The sequence below is a fragment of the Ovis canadensis genome, chromosome 1, assembly GCF_042477335.2.
Source record: "Ovis canadensis isolate MfBH-ARS-UI-01 breed Bighorn chromosome 1, ARS-UI_OviCan_v2, whole genome shotgun sequence".
Taxonomy (NCBI): domain Eukaryota; kingdom Metazoa; phylum Chordata; class Mammalia; order Artiodactyla; family Bovidae; genus Ovis; species Ovis canadensis.
Window position 1 is genome coordinate 187,807,309 of NC_091245.1, and position 21,798 is coordinate 187,829,106.

At 38.8% G+C, this 21,798-nt stretch overlaps 1 protein-coding gene across 6 annotated transcripts in view; it reads left to right on the forward strand.

The window, feature by feature from the left end:
• Nucleotides 1-21,798, forward strand: part of CFAP91 (cilia and flagella associated protein 91) — a 135,670-nt gene that overhangs the window by 84,536 nt on the left and 29,336 nt on the right. For 4 of the 6 annotated variants that reach the window (XR_011249402.1, XM_069554750.1, XM_069554755.1 and 1 more), the window contains one exon: nt 14,421-15,131. The exons of the other annotated variants lie outside the window; for them this stretch is intronic. The gene's annotated coding sequence lies outside the window, so the exon portion shown is untranslated. Of the gene's footprint in view, nt 1-14,420; nt 15,132-21,798 lie in introns of those variants that run through there. 6 annotated transcript variants of the gene reach the window in all.

A 21,798-nucleotide genomic window follows, 5' to 3' on the forward strand; every position in this document is an offset into this window, starting at 1 on the left:
ATATCAAGGGAAGTAAGCCAGCCAGCCAGATTATCATGCTGTCACTTACACATGGAATCTTTTAAAAATGATACAACTAAACTTATCCACAAAACAGAAATAGACTCACAGACTTAGAGAAAAAAAGCATGGTTACCAGGGGGGAAGGCTGGGAGGGATAGATTAGGAGTTTGAGACTGACATGTACACATTGCTATATTTAAAATAAAATGCCTTTCCCTGAGGAAAAAAGAAAATGTAGCAGGAGAAAGAAAAGTATGGTACTGGCAAGAAAAAAAAAGGAAATATAGATCAATGGAACTAGATAAAAAGCCCAGAAATAAACCTGCACCTGTGGTCAGTTAATCTACAGCAAAGGAGGCAAGAACATACAGTGGAGAAAGAGCAGTCTCTTCAGTAAGTGGTGCTTACTGAACTGGATAGCTACATGTAAAAAATGAAATTAGAGTATTCTTTAACACTATACACAAAAGTAAATTCAGAATACACTAAAGACCTAAATGTAAGGTCAGATACTCTAAAACTCAGAGGAAGACACAGGCAGAATACTCGGACATAAATCACAGCAATAACTTTTTCAGTCCATCTCGAAGAGTAATGGAAATAAAAATGGATAAACGGGGAATTAAAGGCTTTTGCACAGCAAAGGAAACCATAAACAAAACAAAAAGACAACCCACAGAATGGGAGAAAATATTTGCAAGCACTGTGACCAAAAAGGGGTAAGTTTCCAAAATTTATAACCAGCTCATGAAGCTCAATATAAAAAAACTCAAACAATCAAAAAATAAATTATGCTTATCAGTGAGGAATGGTGGTGGGGGAGGGATAAATTGGGAGTTTGAGATTGACATACACACACACACACACACACACACACAGCTGTATTAAAATAGGTAACCAATTAAGACCTATTGTATAGCACAGGGAATCTGCTCAGTACTCATAAAAACCTACGTGGGAAAAGAATCTGAGAAAGGATACACAGGTATGTATAACTCAGTCACTTTGCTGTACACCTGAAATGTACACAACATTGTTAAGCAACTATACTCCAATATAAAATAAATTTAAATAGTAAATCAGCCTTAATGTTAGAGCAGTCACTATTTCTACATGCAAATTTAATAAGATTAATAATTATTCTCATAATAGGTGGCTGAAAAGCTGAGCAGTGCTTCCACAAGCTTTATAAGACCAGAGGGACAAAAACTGGAGTCAAGGTTGAGACCCTGGTGAACGTCCTCTGTTTAGGCTGGGACTCCACAAGGCTGTGCCCTAGTAGAAAGTGTCCATTAGAAGTAACCATCCTTGAATAGACTACAGTTTAGCTTCTAATCACCTGAATGATCCCCAGAACCCTCAGTTGCACAAAATGAATTTAAAAGATCCTTGGTTCCTGTTGCCTCAAAGAAATTATCAGAAACAAAACTTAAATTCTCCTTGGAGAAAGTTGGCATCATCCTAGACCTGAATTTATTTTCAGAATTTTTCATGAATAATTTCCAAGCAAGGATATACAGGTACATGAAGGATATACAGGTCCATGACAGCTTGAGCAAGTAGCAGAAAGCACAGATAATAGAAACAAACCTAAAGGGATCTAAAATTGGAATTATTAGACACAGACTTTAGAATAACTATGCTTACCGCTATACACTCCTAGCCTCCAGAATTGTGAGAAAATACATTTTTGTTGTTTAAATCACCCAGTGCATGGTATTTCGTTATGGCAGTCCGAGCCAAGACAGATTTCGGTACCAAAAGTGAAGCTGCTGTAATAATACCTAAATCTGTGGAAGCAACTTTGGAACTGGATAATGTGTAGAGATGGGAAGATTTTTGAGGTGCATGCTGAGAATATGGATGTTAAGGGCAGTTCTGGCGAGGTCTTAGATGGAAATGTGGAATGTGTTACTAGAAACTGGAGGAAGGGCAATCCATGTTATAAAGTGGCAAAGAACTTGGCTGAACTGTGTTCTAGTGTTTTGTGGAAGATAGAACTTCTAAGCAATGAAACGATATTTAGCTGAGAAGATGTCTATGCAAAGTGTTGAAGGAGCAACTTGGTTCCTTCTGACTGCTTTTATGGTAAAATATGAAAGGAGAGAGATAAACTGGAGAAGGAATGGTTAAGCAAAAAGACAAGGATTTGTAGATTTGGAAAATTCTCAGCCTAGCCATATTTCAAAAAGTGAGAAAGTCCATTCTGAGAAAGAATTCTAAGGGTATAGCTGAGCAGCTATCTAATAAAGAGTCTATGGAATTAGAAGAGCAAGAACACTGCTAGTTTGGAATGAAGGAATGGATACGCTGTGAAATGAAGGAAGGCTGTCAGACTTGTCCGGTTTGACAGGATTATACAATAGAGCCATTATGCTGCAAATGTGCACCATTATTTAAGAAGAGAGAAAACTAATGCTGAAGGTGATTCAGAGCTTGTCAACCAGTGTTCCAGTTTCCACAGGTCAGATGGCCTCTGCCCAGAACTGAAGGACAGGACTGCCCATGGCACCCACCTGGATCTCCGAAGTGGCCATGAAGATGGGGTACACCAGAGCTGGAGGGGCGGGCCACTCCGAGAGCCATGGAGAAATGCTACCATCCCAGTGGACCTAGTAGGCAGGACATTGCACCAAAGGGAATTAAGCTCAAGCTTCAAGATCCAATAGAATTTGTCTAGCTAAACCTTGCACTTGCTTGGGACCCATTAGTCCTTTCTTCCTTCTGATTTCTCCCTTTTGGAATGGGACTATCTTTCCTATGCCTGTCCCACCGCTGTATTTTGGAAGTGCATAATGTATCTGGTTCACAGCTGGAGAGGAATATTGCCTCTGGAAGAATCATACCTTTGAGTCTCCCCCATTTCTGATTTAGATGACAATTTGGATTTCAGACCTTAGAATTGGTGCCTGAATGAGTTAAGACTCTGGGGGCTGTTGAGGTGGAACGAATGTATCCTGCATGTGAGAAGAACATGAGTTGGGGAGGCTTTGGTGGAATGCAATACAGTGAACTGTGTCCTCCCCAAATTCATATGTTGAAGCCCTAACCTCCTATATGATGTCATTTGGAAATGAGGACTGTGAGATAGAATTAGATGGGACACAGCAAGAAGGCAGCCATCTACAAGCCATGAAGAGAGTTCTCCCCAGAAACTGATCATGCTGGCACCTGATCTTGGACTTCAGCCCTCCAGAACTGTGAGAAAATAAATTTCTAATAACTAAAACAATCTTGAGAAGAATAAAGCTGGAGATATAATTCACCCTGATTTCAAACTATACTACAGGGCTACAGTAATCAAAACTGTATAGTACTGGCATGAAAACAGACAAATAGATCAATGGGAAAGAACAGAGAGCCCATAAATCTACACTTATATAGGCAATTAATCTACAACAAAAGAGGCAAGAATATACAATGGGGAAAATGCAGCTTTTTCAATAAACGGTGTTGGGGAAACAAGACAGCTGCACGGAAAAGAAACTGGACTGCTTCCTCACATCATGCACAAAAATAAATATAAGACCTGAAACCATAAAACTTCTAGAAGAAAACATAAGCAGGATGCTCTTTGACACTGACCTTCATATTATATACATATAAAGAGAGAGAGAGGTGCAAGGGAACCAAAGCAAAAATAAATAGGACCACATCAAATTAAAAATCTTTCCATCAGTTAAAGAAATGATCAACAAAATGAAAAGGCCACATACTGAATGGGCGAAGACATTTGCAAATTTATGCATATTTGCCAGATGTTTGCAAGTTTATAAATATATCTATTTACATATATATAAGGGGTTAATATCCAATACATATGAAGAACTCACATAACTTCAGAAAAAATAATAGAGGATCTGAGTAGACTTTCCAAAAAAGACACACAGATGGCCAACACGCACATGAAAAGATCCTCAACATCAATAATCAGAGAAACGCAAATCAAAACCACAGTGAGATATCATTTCATATCTCACATTTGTCAGAATGGCTGTTATAAAAAAGACTACAAATAACAAGTGTTGGAGAGGTTGTAGAGAAAAGAGAATCTCGTGCACTGTCAGCAAAAATGTGAATTGGTACAGCCACTATGGAAAACAGTATGGAGATTCCTCAAAAAATTAAAAATAGGCTACTGTATGATCCAGCAATTCCATTGCTGGTATTTATCCAAAGAAAATGAAAACAATAATTAGGAAAGGTATGTGTACCCCTATTTTCATAGCAGCATTATTTACAATTGTTAAGATGTAAAAGTAACATAAATACCCATTAGTAGATGAATGGGTAAAGACGTGGTAAATATACACAGTGGAATATTACTCAGAAGAAAGAAGGAAACTTTGCCATTTGTGACAACATGGACGGAACCAGAGACTATTATGCTAAGTGAAATAAACCAGACAGAGAAAGACAAATACTGTCTGATTTCACTTACATGGGAGATCTAAAAAACAAAAGGAGACAGAAAATATAACCATACAGAAACAGTGTCGTAGCTATAGAGACAAACAGGTGGTTGCCATGGTTTCCAGAAGGGAAGGGGTGGGTGGGAGAGAGAAATAGGTGAGGGAGATAAGAGGTTCAAACTTCTAGCTGCAAAATAAATGAGTCACGGGTATGAAATATACAGTTTGGAGAATATAGTCAATAATTATATCTTTGCATGGCGACGGATCATAACCAGACTTATCATGCTGGTCATTTTGACATGTATAGAAATTGAATCACTTTGTTATGTAACTGGAACTAACATAATTTTGTAGGTCAAGTATACTTTAAAAACAAACTCAGAAAAAGAGATCAGATTTGTGGTTACCAGAGGTGTTAGGAGGAAAAGGGGAAATCAGACAAATGCAATCCAAAGGTATAAACTTTCAGTTATAAGATAAATAAGTACCAGGGATGAAATAAACATGATAAATATAGTCAACATTGCTGTTTGTTACATATGAAAAATTTTAAGAGAGTAAATACTAAGGGTTCTCATTTAAAAAAGAAAAGAAAAAGAAAATATGTTTCTGCTATTTAAGCTACCTAGTCTAAGGTATTTTGTTCTGGCATCCTGAGCTAAGGCACTTAGTATGTTCAAAGAAATGAAAGTCAATATTGAAATTTTTAAGAGAAAAAGAAATGACTTAAAAAAACAATATATAGCAGATTTTGAAGAAAGTAGAATTCTAGAATTTAAAAATATAGCAGTCAACATGAGAAACTCAAAGAGCAGGATATATACAGCTGAAGGAAAACTAGCAAAGTAGATCAGAATAATTTATGTAGAAAGAATCAGAGAGCCAGAGTTGGAAACGACAGAAGAGGATAGAGTAGGATGACGTAATCCTTAGGAAGGGACAAAAGAGTAGTAGGCATGGGCTAATTCAAGAGCGTTGACTTCTAACAGAAGATATGTGTTGGGAAATTATATAAAATATGAATTTTCTGAAACTGATAAAAGTCAGTGTTTTAGAAGGCTTCTCAACCCTGAGTAGACAAAAAGAAATCTATATCTATATACATGTTAAAGTGACTACTGAAAAGAAATCTAAAGTGTTAAGAAAGAAAAGATTAATTACCTTCAGAAGAGTAAAAATTATGCTGACAGTTAACTTCTCACCAGAAACAAAAACAGAAAATAATGGAATGATATATTCAGTGTGTTCAAATAGTGCTAATAAAGTAGAATTCTATACCTTGCAAAAATACTCCTTGAGAATGACAGTAAAAAGACATTTTCATATAAATGAAACAAAATTTGTCACTATGAGATGTTCTTTAAGCAAAAGGAAAATTGGAAGGCTGGAGATAAATGAAGGATTAACATATGGATAAATATGTATTGACTGCATATAACAACAAGAAGAAGGAACAGCAACAATGGCAGCAACTCAGTTATACAACAAGAGCAGTATGTAAGTTAGAAAGGGCATAGATGGATTAAATTGTCCTAAGGCACTTGCTTTGTCTAGGAGGATAAAAATATCATCTAATATTACGACTGATAACTCAAGGATACATTTTGTATCCTTTACGGTAATTCCTAAAGGATACTGAAAACATTTAAACCAATAGAAGAAAATGGAATAAACAAAAAACATTGAATACAAAAGGAGGGCAGAAAGGACAGGAAAAAGGAAACAGAACCAATAGAAAGCACTGAATAAAATGATAGGTGTTTATCACTGATTTGTCATTAATTACACTAAATGTCGATGGACTAAATGCTCAAAATCAGAATTTGTCAGACTGAATTAAAAAAAACTCAATCGTATACCTAAAACTTTATGAGACATATATAAAGTCTAAATAGAATGGTTAGAAAAAGAGTAAAAGATACCATGAAAACATCATCCACAAGAAAGCTGATGTAACTATATTAATAACAAGGTTTTAAGCCAGAAAGCACTTATTAGAGCAAAAGAGGGACATTTCAAGTTTAATTCACTGGGAAGGCAAAGTGATTCACAATTTTAATATATCTAGTAACATGGCCTTTTTGGAGGAGGCCAAACTACAGGTTGCTGGGAGGGATTGGGGAACAGGAGGAGAAGGAGACGACAGAGGATGAGATGGTTGGATGGCATCACCGACTCAATGGACATGAGTTTGAGTAAACTCTGGGAGTTGGTGATGGACAAGGAGGCCTGGTGTGCTGGGATTCATGTGGTCGCAAAGAGTCCGATAGGACTGAGCAACTGAACTGAAACTACAGGGAGGGAACACAGTCCCACCCATAGCAGAAAACTGGATTAAAGGTTTACTGAGCACAGCCTTGCCCACTAGAGCAAGACAGAAAAGGCAGAGGAACCAGAGATCAAACTGCCAACATCCGCTGGATCATGGGAAAAGCAAGAGATGCCGGGGTCCAGCCCCGGTGGATTCAGGGTGATTCGAAGGTGGGGGGACGGAGTTGGCGTCTTTGGAAAAATACATATTTAATCACAGATATAGAGAGATTAGAAATGGATAGTGTAGTAGGAAGATTAGTGGAGAAAAAGAGGCTGAATAACTTGGATTACGTGGAATAGCATCCATGCTTCAGATGGGAATTCAGCCAGAAAAACGGGAGCAAGAAAGAAGTGACATGAGGGAATCAGTCTTTCCGGAAACTGATCTGATGTCTTTATTTTTGGGTTAGCTTATATACCTTTTGTTACACATAGGGATGAATACAGAGTCACGCGGGGGTCAGCAGTCCTGACCTTTACCAAAATCAGGTGCTTCACATAAATGTATAAAAAAAGGTCTTTAGGGATATTACATCATCTTCCGGCCATGAGTGAGACCTGCTGACATTTTATGATCCTTTCTTTCTGATAACCAAAAAACTTATTTCTTCCAAAGGTGTTTTTTCTTAAACCAGGCACCACCCTCCAAATAAAGTTACATTCCTATAGGGTGAGGGTGTAGTGAGTTACAATCAAGAAAGGAATTTATTTAACCCAAGGTTAACATGATTAATCTTAAAGGTTAATACTTATTTCTCCTATATGTTAGTTATATGCATTATAAGGGTAGGGAACATGGAGATTTAGCAGCAAACATCAGCCCAACAAATGAAAATCCTTTCACCAATGCTCCCCTTAAGATCTATTTAGTCTTAAGATATGATAGAGTTACATTTTTACATAGCAAGGACATAGTGATTTATAACAAAGTACAGTGATCTATTACAAAAGAGAAAATCCATTAACTCAAAAAGTCTAGTATTGCTAACATCAAAAACTACTATATTTCCTTTACTATATTCCAAATACAATGATTAATATATTCCCAGGTGCCTAAGGATATAGAGGCCTGGCGGCAATCATTGACTCAACAAGAAGAAAAAGCCCTATGCTAATTAAGACTCTCAAAATACTCCAAAACTCTCTGTGCTGTTTACGGTTGAGAGGTAGTAAACAATCATGTGCCTAGTGGCAGCAGTATGGATAATCCTGTCACACAAGCTAGTCTGTCAGCAGAGAGGTTTGACCTGAGACATCCTTGTCCTACCCAGAGCAGGGAATTAGCAGCAATTATTGACACAACAAATGAAAAAACCCTTCACCAATATAATTCCTAACCAACAAACTATACTAATAATTTCTAACTCCCTAAAATAATTTGCCTTTAGTAAGTCTAAAACATCTCATGCCTCTCAGATTTGGAGGCTGTAAACAATCACATGTGGCCGGACAAACCTATACAGGTGGGCTAGATAACCTTCAGAGGAGTCCGTAAGCTGAAACACTCTTGTCACGCCCAGGAATTTTTATTGCCTTGGAGCTGCACGTTTACTCCTTCTCTGAGAGAAACGGTTATGGGGGAGAGCCCCCCGTAAAGTCAGAGGAGTAGGTGAGAGCATAAAACAGACTCTGGCTTTGGGGTTAGATGCTCGGGAACAGGGGGTTTCCTGAGGCTTGATCACGCCTTTGCGTATGCCAAGCCTCCTTCCTCATGACCTTTGCCATGGGCAGAGTTCCTCACGCTGGCCCCCGGCAAAGAGAGTTCCAGAAAAACATCTATTTCTGCTTTATTGACTATGCCAAAGCCTTTGACTGTGTGGATCACAATAAACTGTGGAAAATTCTTCAAGAGATGGGAATACCAGACCACCTGACCTGCCTCTTGAGAAATCTGTATGCAGGTCAGGAAGCAACAGTTAGAACTGGACATGGAACAACAGACTGGTTCCAAATAGGAAAAGGAGGATGTCAAGGCTGTATATTGTCACCCTGCTTATTTAACTTATATGCAGAGTACATCATGAGAAACGCTGGACTGGAAGAAACACAAGCTGGAATCAAGATTGCTGGGAGAAATATCAATAACCTCAGATATGCAGATGACACCACCCTTATGGCAGAAAGTGAAGAGGAACTAAAGAGCCTCTTGATGAAAATGAAAGAGAGAGAAAAAGTTGGCTTAAAGCTCAACATTCAGAAAACGTAGATCATGGCATCCGGTCCCATCACTTCATGGGAAATAGATGAGGAAACAGTAGAAACAGTGTCAGACTTTTATTTTTTTGGGCTCCAAAATCACTGCAGATGGTGACTGCAGCCATGAAATTAAAAGACACTTAATCCTTGGAAGAAAAGTTATGACCAACCTAGATAGCATATTCAAAAGCAGAGACATTACTTTACTGACTAAGGTCCATCTAGTCAAGGCTATGGTTTTTCCAGTGGTCATGTATGGATGTGAGAGTTGGACTGTGAAGAAGGCTGAGCGCCGAAGAATTGATGCTTTTGAGCTGTGGTGTTGGAGAAGACTCTTGAGAGTCCCTTGGACTGCAAGAAGATCCGACCAGTCCATTCTGAAGGAGATCAACCCTGGGATTTCTTTGGAAGGACTGATGCTGAAGCTGAAGCTCCAGTACTTTGGCCAGTTGACTCATTGGAAAAGACTCTGATGCTCGGAGGGATTGGGGGCAGGAGGAGAAGGGGATGACCGAGGATGAGATGGCTGGATGGCATCACGGACTCGACGGACGTGAGTCTGAGTGAACTCTGGGAGATGGTGATGGACAGGGAGGCCTGGCATGCTGCGATTCATGGGGTCACAAAGAGTCAGACACGACTGAGCAACTGAACTGAACTGAACAGACCCTCCCATCAGGAAGCTTCTATAAGCTTCTTATCCTCATCCATCAGAGGGCAGACAGAATGAAAACCACAATCACAGAAAACTAACCAAACTAATCACATGGACCACAGCCTTGTCTAACTCAATAAAACTATTAAGCTATGCTGTGTAGGGCCACCCAAGACAGATGGGCCATGGTGGAGAGTTCTGACAAAATGTGGTCCACTGGAGAAGGGAATGGCAAACCATTTCAGCATTCTTGCCCTGAGAACCCCATGAACAGTATGAAAAGGCAAAAAGATAGGACACTGAAAGATGAGCTCCCCAGGTCTGTAGGTGCTCAATATGCTACTGGAGAAGAGCCGAGAAATAGCTCCAGAAGGAATGAAGAGGCTGAGCCAAAGCAGAAACAGCGCCCAGCTGTGGATGTGCCTGGTGGTGAAAGTAAAGCCAATGCTGTAAAGAACAATACTGCATAGGAACCCAGAATGTTAGGTCCATGAATCGAGGAAAATCGGAAGTGATCAAACAAGAGATGGCAAAAGTAAACATCGACATTTTAGGAATCAGTAAGTTAAAATGGACGGGACTGTGAGGATTTAATTCAAATGACCGTTATATCTACTACTGTGGGCAAGAATCCCTTAAAAGAAACGGAGTAGCCCTCATAGTCAACAAGAGTCCAAAATGCAATACTCAGGTGTAATCGCAAAAAACAACAGAATTATCTCTGTTCATTTCCAGGGCAAACCATTCAGTATCACAGTAATCCAAGTATGCCCCAACCAGTAATGCTGAAGAAGCTGAAGTTGAATGGTTCTATGAAGACCTAAAAAAAAATGTTGGAGAGGATGTGGAGAACCTAGAAAGCATATTAAAAAGCAGAGACATCACTTTGCCAACAAAGGTCTGTCTAGTCAAAGCTATGGTTTTTCCAGTAGTCATGTATGGATGTGAGAGTTGGACCATAAATAAGGTTGTGTGCCAAAGAATTAATGCTTTTAAGTGTGGTGTTGGAGAAGACTCTTGAGAGTCCCTTGGACTGCAAGGAGACCAAACCAGTCAATCCTAAAAGAAATCAACCTTGAATATTCATTGGAAGGACTGATGCTCAAGTTGAAGCTCCAATACTTGGGCCACCTGATGCAAAGAGCTGGCTCATTGGAAAAGACCCTGATGCTGGGAAAGATTGAAAGTGGGAGGAGAAGGGGGACAACAGGACAAGGTGATTCAATGGTATCACCGACTCAATGGACATGAGTTTGAGCAGGCTCCAGGAGATGATGAAGGACAGGAAAGCATGGTGTGCTACAGTGCACTGGGTCACAAAGAGTCAGACATGACTGAATGACTGAGTAACAACATGATTCTAGGAAATGTTAATCTGTATCAAGGACTGATCTACTGAGCAAAGGGAAAAAAACATTTAAAAATGGAAGATTTGAGATACATAGTTAAGAAACTTAAATGGGCATTTTAGAATAATATACCCAACAACTCCAGGATGCGCATTATTTTTAAGCACACATAGAACATTTGCAGAAACTGATTATATACTGTGTCATAAAACAAGTATCAACTATTTCAAAGAGTTGAAATCATGCCCGTGTGTCCTCTGATTTTTTAAAAAAAAAAGCAATGAAACTAGAAATCAGTGACAAGATAATTGTAATATGTTTGGAAATTAAATGCAAATGTAAATAATCTGTTCAAAGGAAGTATCATAACAGAAACTAGAAAATATTTTGAGCTGAAAATGACAAAAGTGCATCCAATTTGTGAAATGCTGCTGATGTGATGCTTAGAAGGAAATTTGTAGGCTTAGAGGCATTTATTAGAACAGAAAAGATGAAAATAAGATTAAGTATCCTTTTTTAGAAGTTAGAAAAAGAAATTAGATGCAAAAAAAGTAAAAAGAAGGAAATTAAATTAACAGAAAACAGAAAATAAACATCTTCTGGTGCTGGAAAGGATATAGTAGGTAGCTGCAACAATTAGAAAAAATAATTGATATATTGTAAGTGTCATTTTTAAACAGGGAAGAGCTGTGGAAATAAAGGGGACTCAAAGAACTAAAGGATAGGCAGGAAAGAGTTCTAAGTGATCTAAGATCACTGGCCATTTTTTCCCCCTCAGGGCATCGGTAACCTCTAGGCACAAGACTTCACTAGGGGAAACAGAAACCAGCAAGGCTTTTAGAGTCTATGGTGGGGGGTGGGGGGTATGGATTGGAATCTAGAGGAGCCCCAAATGTAAGGCCGATTTCCCCCCAGAGCTTTAAGGTTTTGGTAGACAACTCTTTTACTAATGGAAAAATGTTTGAATCTATCATGTGTTATTTACCTAGCTGTGTTAATGTGATCCTCACTCAGTCTTGAGGATTTAATCATTGTTGAATCCATGTTCCACGATTTTTTCCTTTTGTCAGAAATAGTGGAATATCTTAAATTGCCCTGTGACTCTGATGTTCAATGGCTTAGCAATAGTAACACTGTAGTGTGATTTTTTTTTGAACTCAAAACAAGATTGAGATTTTTCTAAGTAAGAAAGCGACCCTCAACCACTATCATGGAATACTGAGTGACTTTGGAATCAGCTTTTGCTACAGACTTGGTAATATTTTTTTAATGAATCCAACCTAAAAATTACAAAGTAACACAGAGCTTACATGCAGAATTTATACTATGGTAAAGCCATTTCAGTGGCAACTAACAGTGTCTGAATCACAAATAATGGTAAGCTACTTTATATACTTCCCCTACTGCCAAAGCTAAAAAAATAAGGTCTCCATTCCCATGTGTATTTGCAGTGAATGTATTTTCTGAACTTAAACTATAATTCCAGGAACACTTTTTGGACCTTGAAACAAGTGCAAAGAAAATTTCCATATTCAAAGTTATTTAAGTGTGCAATGGAAGCATGTCCACCTAACCTTCAATTGGAAGTGATTGATCTACATTGTAATGATGTGCTAAAAGGCATTAAATATCAAGAGAAGAAGTGATTGGAATTCTGTAGGTGCCTTCCAGGCAATAAATATGCACAATGAGTGCATATTTAAAAGTATGTGCTTGGGGCTTCCCTGGTGGCCGATGTAGGAGACTCGGGTTCGATCTCTGATCCAGGAAGATAAAGCCCATACACAATTACTGAGCCTGTGCTCTAGAGTCTGGGAGCCTTTGGCACAACTATTTAAGCGCGCACGCTCTAGAGTCTGTTGTCCGCAACAAGAGAAGCCATGGCAATAAGAAACCCACACACTGAGAGTAGAGCAGCCCTTGCTCTCTGAAACTAGGGAAGAGCCCGCATGGCAGTGAAGACCCAGCACAGTCAAAAATAAACAAACAGTATTTCTTTTAAAAAAGCATATGTTTAGGGATTGAGATCAGTACTGCCAGCACCTATCTGTGAAAGACTTTTCTGAAATTGATTTACGCGTTGTGTTGGTTTCAAGTATACAGCAAAAAGATTTGGTTTTAAAATTGTTTGCCATTATATGTTATTGCAAGCTACTGAATATAGTTCCCTGGCTATACAGTAAATCCTTGTTTTTTTATACATGGTCGTGTGTATCTATTAATCACACATTCCTAATTTATCCCTCCTTTGCCCCTTTCCTCTTTGGTTAAGTTTCTTTCCTATGGCTGTGAGTCTGTTTCTGTTTTGTAAATAAGTTCATTTGTACTGTTTATTAGATTCCACATATAGGTGATACCATATATTTGTCTAAAAACCATTTTCAAAACTGAAATAGGGGAAAGTCTCATTGCCTGTCACCAGTAACAGATGATCATCTGCAGTCAGGTTTAATATGTGAATTCCAATTAATCCAAGTGGTGTTCCCTACATAAATTTCATTCTTTTCTTCAGGAGACGCGTATTGCAAAAAAAAAAAACAACCCAAAAAACCTGTAGTCAGTTATTATTGCTATCTTTTGAGTTTTATCAATGAATTTGTTTTCTTGTTATTTTAGTACCTACATACTATGCGCACTTTTGTATTTCGGCCCATAAAGTCTAAAATATTTACCGTGAGGCCCTTTGAAGAAAAAGTCTGTTAATTCCTATCCTACAGCAGATAAAAGAATGAAGAACTAAATGTAAACACATGGATGAATCTCAAAAATATAATAAGTATTGAAAAAAGTGAAATTAAGAAAAATCTACAGTATAAGACTATATCAAGGTCAAAATCAGCACTAAACTACTGTATTGCAGAATAGTGATTATTTTTAGAGGGTCAGGAGAGGGTTGTGATTGGGACTAAGTGGGAGCTTATGGGATTTCTTGACCTGGGTGATATCTACAGAGATTAGTAGTACACATTTATTCATTAAGTTGCACATTGATTTTTTTAATACTTTCCTTTATGTGTCATATTCTGTAGTTAAAAGTTAGAAATATCTATGTGTATATGCAAACATGTACACAGATGTCTTATGCCTGCATATACAGAATAATCCTGGAAAGGTCAACAAGATCTTGACAAGCAACTATTGCTGGGCATGGAAACTGAGGACTGGAGGTCAGACTGAAGGGAAAGAGGCTTACCTTCCTCACATTTCTGTCCTTTTGTAGTCTCAATTTTTTTTTTTTTTACAATATGTATGTATTAATTTTTCAGTTATAACCCAGTTAATATAAAGTGTTTTTAAGTGCTAGAATTTAGAAACTGAGACCCTCTAAATTAGGAAATGTTTGGATCATGGGGCCCCAAAGCAACAGAACTGAGCCATGTCTAGACTCTGTAATTATATCACAGTAATTTTTTGGATGTGTTGATCTGATAATGGTTGTTTCTAGAAAGATGACAAAATCATAAACATTTGTGTGTGTGTTTTTTACAGACTATGATCTTTTTAAAGAGAAGCTGTACAAATCACCGTCGTAGAGAATTCCAGTTGTCTGCCCTTCTACTGAGATGTGCAGCTCTTAGGGCTTGTCAGTGTGTGATGCATGAGGAAACGGATTTCTTTTCTTTAAACTCCCAATGGTTTAAAGTGGTTTTCAGTAATAATCAAATGAAGGAGGTTTATTCTCTCTGGTATTTCCTAGATGCTCTACTTAAAGAGAAAATTTTCTCATGTCTCATTTCAACGTTTTGTTCACTACAAAGATATACCGGCTTGTTGAGTCAAATATAAATAAGTAAAAAAAAAATGTTACTGAATACTTCTTAAATGGTTTTGGTTTGCTGTTCAGAGTGTTTGGGCATTATCTGTTAAGGTTGAAAATATGCAATCCCCATGGCCCAGCATTTCACTGTCCAGTAAATGCAGAGTATGTGCGCTAACAGGTATGACAAGACTGCCGTAGCAGTACTGTTTATGCTGGCTCAGAACTGGAAATCCAAACATCTGGCTACAGAGAAACAGAAAAACAAGCCCTAGGATATCCATGCAATGTCACGTCAAGTCACCATTGAGCTCTAGCTCTGAGAAGTATATTCATGAAACACCCATGGAGAGGGTGCTGCTGGAGAGCTATCTGCCCATCCCACATGCTGACAAGAGTCGGGGTTGGATGGAACTCTCCTCATTTAAAGATCAGAAAACAGGGACTTCCCTGGTGCTCCAGTGACTAAGACTCTGCATGCCCAGCGCAGGAGGCCTGGGGTTAGATCCCTGGTCAGAGAACTAGATCCCACATGCCACAAGTAAAGAGCCAGTGTGCCACAAGTAAAGCTGAATGGATGGATAAATATTTAAAAAAAGAAAATAGGAAAAACAATAAAAAAAACCCCAAAGCATCAGCAAAAAAAATCAACATGGGACTCATGGAAAGAGCTTATAAAAGAAAGTGTATGTTATGTGAACACAGAATAAAAGCCTATCTTAGAAAATATCTTACTATGGAAATAAGAAGAGCTTCAGACTATCTGTTTGGTGTTTTTAATAGGATGCAAAAAGAAATGGCCCCTTAGAAAACTGAAGCAAGGATTAATAAGAACAGAGGTTAGCCCTGAATGACCAATCCTACAAGCAACTAGAATTCTTTTTTTTTTTTTTTTTAGAATTCTTATAATAAAAGTTTTTCTGAGCTGAAAAAAACACTGATCATACAAACCTGAAAGAGTTTTACCTTATCCAAGGAAAACTATGACTGGGGCAACATTTTTATATTTTTGTTTTGTTTGCCTTGAGGATCACTGATCAACAGAAAAGTAGTACAGTTAAGCGGCAATTTAAAAATGCTAACCCGGGGTCTTTCCTGGTAGTCCTGTGGCTAAGACTCCACACTCCCAATGCAGGGGGCCTGAGTTCAATTCCTGCTCAGGGAACTAGATCCCACATGCCAAAACTAAGAGGTTCACATGCCACAATGAAAGATTCCACATGTCGCAACTAAGACCTCGTGCAGCACCCCCCCAAAAATGCTAACATTAACTAGGTAAAGGTATTATTCACTTTTGAAATAAAAAATCAGGAAGACAAAATGAGAACACATGAGTTGGATGATGGGAGAGAAGGTGGGAGGAAGACTGGTACAGCGGGGAACATGACACTTTCGGTCAAGAGCCAGTTAGTACCTTTTTAGACTTTGCAGGGAAGATGGTCTCTGTTGCAGCTACTCAACTCTGCCATTTTAGGACAGAAAGGGTAACAAATGAACATTGCTGTGTTCCAAAAATAAGCTTTTTATACAAAACTTGGCAGGCCAGATTTGGTCGCTGAGCCATAGTTTGCCCATCCCTGCTATACCACAGTGAACTGTAAAATCAATACCTACTTTAATAAAGGATTTAAAGCAGCTTATAATAACATAAAATGAAACTGCAGTTCAGTTCAGTCACTCAGTCATGTCCAACTATTTGCGACCCCATGAATCACAGCACGCCAGGCCTCCCTGTCTATCACCATCTCCCGGAGTTCACTCAGACTTACATCTATCGACTCCGTGATGCCATCCAGCCATCTCATCCTCGGTTGTCCCCTTCTCTTCCTGCCCCCAATCCCTCCCAGCATCAGAGTCTTTTCCAATGAGTCAAAGTACTGGAGTTTCAGCCTTAGCATCATTCCTTCCAAAGAAATCCCAGGGCGGGTCTCCTTCAGAATGGACTGGTTGGATCTCCTTGCAGTCCAAGGGACTCTCAAGAGTCTTCTCCAACACCACAGCTCAAAAGCATCAATTCTTCAGTGCTCAGCTTTCTTCACACTCCAACTCTCACATCCATACATGACCACTGGAAAAACCATAGCCTTGACTAGATGGACCTGTGCTGGCAAAGTAATGTCTCTGCTTTTCAACATGCTATCTAGGTTGGTCATAAATTTTCTTCCAAGGAGTAAGCATCTTTTCATTTCATGGCTGCAGTCACCATCTGCAGTGATTTGGAGCCCCCATAAAAAAGTCTGGCACTGTTTCCACTGTTTCCCCATCTATTTGCCGTGAAGTGATAGGACCAGATGCCATGATCTTCGTTTTCTGAATGTTGAGCTTTAAGCCAACTTTTTCACTCTCCACTTTCACTTTCATCAAAAGGCTTTTTAGTTCCTCTTCACTTTCTGCCATAAGGGTGGTGTCATCTGCATATCTGAGGTTATTGATATTTCTCCCAGCAATCTTGATTCTAGCTTGTGCTTCTTCCATCCCAGCGTTTCTCATAATGTACTCTGCATATAAGTTAAATAAGCAGGGTGACAATATACAGCCTTGACGTACTCCTTCTCCTATTTGGAACCAGTCTGTTGTTCCATGTCCAGTTCTAACTGTTGCTCCTGACCTGCATATAGATTTCTCAAGAGGCAGGTCAGGTGGTCTGGTATTCCATCTCTTTCAGAATTAATTTACAATAGAATATTTTCTAAAAACTCTTTTTATCCTTATATTATCTTCTAAACTAAGCTTTGTGTTTAGACAAGGAAAAAACTATATAAGATATTACAAAATTATCATTAGCTAATTGAAATTTACTAAGAAAGGAAAGCTTTTTCCTGATACTGGCAACTCTGTTTTTAATGACCTGAGTCAAAACACCCCCACCTTAGTCTTTGCTCGTGACAAAATATCCTGAGTGATGAGCAAAACTTGTGTTTACAGCCCTGTGAGCGCGACAGCTGGAGCCGTGAAGTGGGTTAGGGCCGCTACACTAGTACAGTCAGTAGTAATGTACAATCACAGCAGACTAATTTCTGAGGTAGGAAATGGTTTTTGCATGGAAGCATAATTAGTTACAGTGAATCCGTGTGCTTTTTGACAAAGGCATTGACTCTCTTCAAAATGCTTAAAAATAGGCAAGGTGCAGTCCAAGGAAGAAGTTTGTAGTGTGACTAAAGGATCTTTTGGGGATGAGAAACTGTTGGCACAAAATTGTTGGGGAGTCCAAATTCCTGAAGCGCAGAGCTCTCAGACAAATTGAATTCTGAGTATATGTTAGTTTAGGACAGCTCCCACTACTAACTCTCATCCCTCTCCTCGACTCTAGATCCTGGTACCCACCTGGAAGTAGAGTTGCATCTTCTAAGACTTGGAGTGCTTTTATACAGCAAGCATACATGGAAAGTAGCCCAGTAGATTTCAGTCTCTAACCAATCAGATGCGTTTCTCCATCTCACTTGAAGAAGAGTAAGAGAGAGAACACAGATATGCTGTCCTAAGTGGGGAAGGGGGAGGAGTGAGTGCCCCATGTTCTGTAAAATCTTAAAGTGAAGACAGTAAGGGATCCCCACTACCAGATGACAGAAGAGTTTCCCAGAAAACTAAAACCATTGAAGGAGGTGTCTTTTATTCAGTTCAGTTGCTCAGTCGTATCCAACTCTGTGACCTCATGCGCTGCAGCACGCCAGACTTCCCTGTGCTTCACCATCTCCTGCAGCTTGCTCAAACTCATGTCCATCGAGTTGGTGAGGTCATCAAACCATCTCATCCTGTCATCCCCTTCTCCTGCCTTCTATCTTTCCCAGCATAGGGTTTTTCTAAGGAGTCAGTTCTTTGCATCAGGTGGCTAAAGTATTAGAGCTTCAGCTTCAGCACCAGCCCTTCCAAAGAATATTCAGGACTGATTTCCTTTAAGATGGACTGGTTTGATCTCCTTGTAGTCTAAGGGACTCTCAAGAGTCTTCTCCAACACCACAGTTCAAAAGCATCAATTCTTCAGTGCTCAGCTTTCTTTATATTCCAGCTCTGACATCCATACATGACTACTGAAAAAAACCATAGCTTTGACTAGATGGACCTTTGTTGGCAAAGTAATGCTTTTTAATATGCTGCCTAGGTTGGTCATAGCTTTTCTTTCAAGGAGAAAGTTTGTCTTTTAATTTTATGGCGGCAGTCATCATCTGCAGTGATTTTGGAGCCCAAGAAGATAAAATCTTTTATTGTAGGTATCAAATATTAAGAAAACTGGGAACAAGGGCCAGTTCTCAACTGTGGCTGCATGTTAAAATCATCTGAATCCTTTAAAAAACTGGCTCTTCAGCCTCTCTCTAGACCATTTAAGATAGATCTTTAGAAAAGGAACAAGTTGGGGTATCTTAAAAAATCTTTCTAAGTGATCTGCTGTGCATTCAAGGTTTAGAATTGGAAAAGACTTTCCCAAAGACACTGTCCCTCCCCAGGCATTTACCATTCAGAGAGATTTACCATGGAAGACATGTCTTCAGTACAGGTTTCAATGATATTTTGAAGGGGAGGGCAGGAGCTGTATCTCATATGTTCATCTGTTTATATCCTGGTGCCTGGCACAATCTCTGGCACGTTACTAATCTCTCAATAAGCATTTACTGCATGAAGTTCTACATACCTAAGGTTTGTGAGTATTAGGTCTTGAAAGTCACTCAGTTGTGTCTGACTCTGCGACCCCATATACTATACAGTCCATGGAATTCTCTAGGCCAGAATACTGGCGTGGGTAGCCTTTCCCTTTCTAGGAGATTTTCCCAACCCAGGGATCGAACCCAGGTCTCCTGCATTGCAGGCAGGTTCTTTACCAACTGAGCTATCAGGGAAGCCCAAAGCAAACATTTGTGTGGTTTTGGAAAGCATTTATGATGTCTTGGTATCTTATGGTATGAGTTTTTAAGAACATAATTCTAATTTATAACATCAATTTCAAGTAAATAATATTTAACTTTTTATGATTCAACTGCTGAATACTATCTAGAAATCAGGAAAGTCATAAAAGGAGTAAGGGATCTCTGTATTATATCCTGAAAGGGACTTATCCCATTTATCCTTGCATAAACAGCATTCAACAATCTGAGAAACCTCCAACAGAGCATTCAGAGAAGATGCAGAGATATTCTCACTGTTTTTATTTTAAATGTTAAATATATTATATTAAAACAATTACAGTCAGCTTCCAATTATGACAGAAAGAAGAGGTCAGCAATCCACTTTACTAAAAAAAAAAGAGTATATAACTGGACAAAACTGTCAAAAGCACCTATTTTAGGGTGGTAGAAAGCTACCAAAGATGGACAAAAAATTGAAAACCTGCTGAAGATTCAAGTAAGAATAGCTTAAGTCTAGGAAATAGCACCCCACTCCAGTGTTCTTGCCTGGAGAATCCCAGGGACACGGGAGCCTGGTGGGCTGCTGTCTCTGGGGTTGCACAGAGTCAGACACGACTGAAGCGACTTAGCAGCAGCAGCAGCAGCAGCAGTACCCACCCCACCCCACCCCACCCCTCACCTAGCTCAGTCAGCAAAATGGTAGTCTTCTAACCGAGCAGCTTTTGGTGCCAGACTTGGAAGACTTAGATTTAGGGTAGACAGTGGGGGTGAAATCTTGTGACTTCATATGAGAATTAGTGAACTTAGTTAGAAATGAACAGGGAAAATCCACAGCTGGTGTTAGCCCAAAGATGTAGTCTCAGTTGGGATGAGTAGCAGACCAATCAGAAATTAAACGGAAGAAATCACAGAAGTGTTAAGATGAGTTCTCCATGCATCATTAGGTGTCTAGGAATACTGAAAATTGACCCAGATGTGGGAAAGAATGGAAAACAGAAAACCACAACACTGGTGGGACAAATAGAAAACAAAAAACAAAATAGTGCACCTATACTCAACTATTGTTCAGTCACTGAGTCGTGTCCAACTCTTTATGACCCCGTGGACTGTCTAGCCCACCAGGCTCCTCTGTCCACAGTATTTCCCAGGCAAGAATACTGGAATGGGTTGCCATTTCCCTCTCCAGGGGTTCTTCCCGTCCCAGGGATCAAATCTGCATGTCCTGCATTTCAGGCGGATTCTTTACAGCTGAGCCACCAGGGAAACCCGAACTCCGCTATAACATGCATTAAATACAAGTGGATTAAGCACTCCAAATAAAAAGCACACACTGTCAAAATGGATTTTTTAAAAAAAAGAAATGCAAAACCCAACTATATGATACTTATAAGGGAACTTTAAGTATAAAAAGAGAAATAATCAAAGTAAATAGATGGAAGAAGTATACCAGGAACACATTTAACATAGGGAAACTAGAGAGGCTCTATTCTTATGGTTGGTAAAGATATCTTCAAGGCAAAGAGTATTAACAAAGATTTAATAAGTTGTTTTATAATGATAAAAGGATCAATTCATCAAGAAAAGGAATCTTAATTATTTATGCTTCTAATAACTGAGCTTCAAAACTCATGAAGCAAAGCTGACACAAGAAAAAGACAAATCTAAAATCACAGTTGGAAATTTAATAGCTTTTTCTCAACAGATGACAGAATAATTAGACAAGGAGTCAGTAAAATTATGAAAGATTTGAAAACACTGTCCACCACCTTGATCTAATACTAATCAGAACACTACACCCAACCATGAAGGCTATATTCTTTCAAATGTACATAGGGCATTTACCAAGATGGGCCATAAAACAAGTCTCAATAAATGTCCAAAGAGTGACAGCTTATGGAATGTTCTCTGATTGCAAAAATAATTAAATTAGAAATCAGGAGCCCTGAAAAATTGTTTTAAAATCCCCCAAACATTCGGAAGTTAAATAATATATTTCTAATCTTTGGTTCAGAGAACTCACACTGCAAATGAGAAAATACTTCAACCTTAATGCTTGAGAAAATACAACTTTGGGTTTTATGGGATGCAGCTAAAGCAGTGCTTAGAAATATACAACTTTATATACTCATATTAGAAAAGAAGTTTAAAACCCAGTTAACTAAGTCCCTACCTTGGGAAGACACAAAAAGAAAAGCAAAGTAAATTCAAATTAAGCCTTAGGAGGGATATTTTAAGATAACAGCAGAAATCACTGAAACAGAAAACTTAAAAA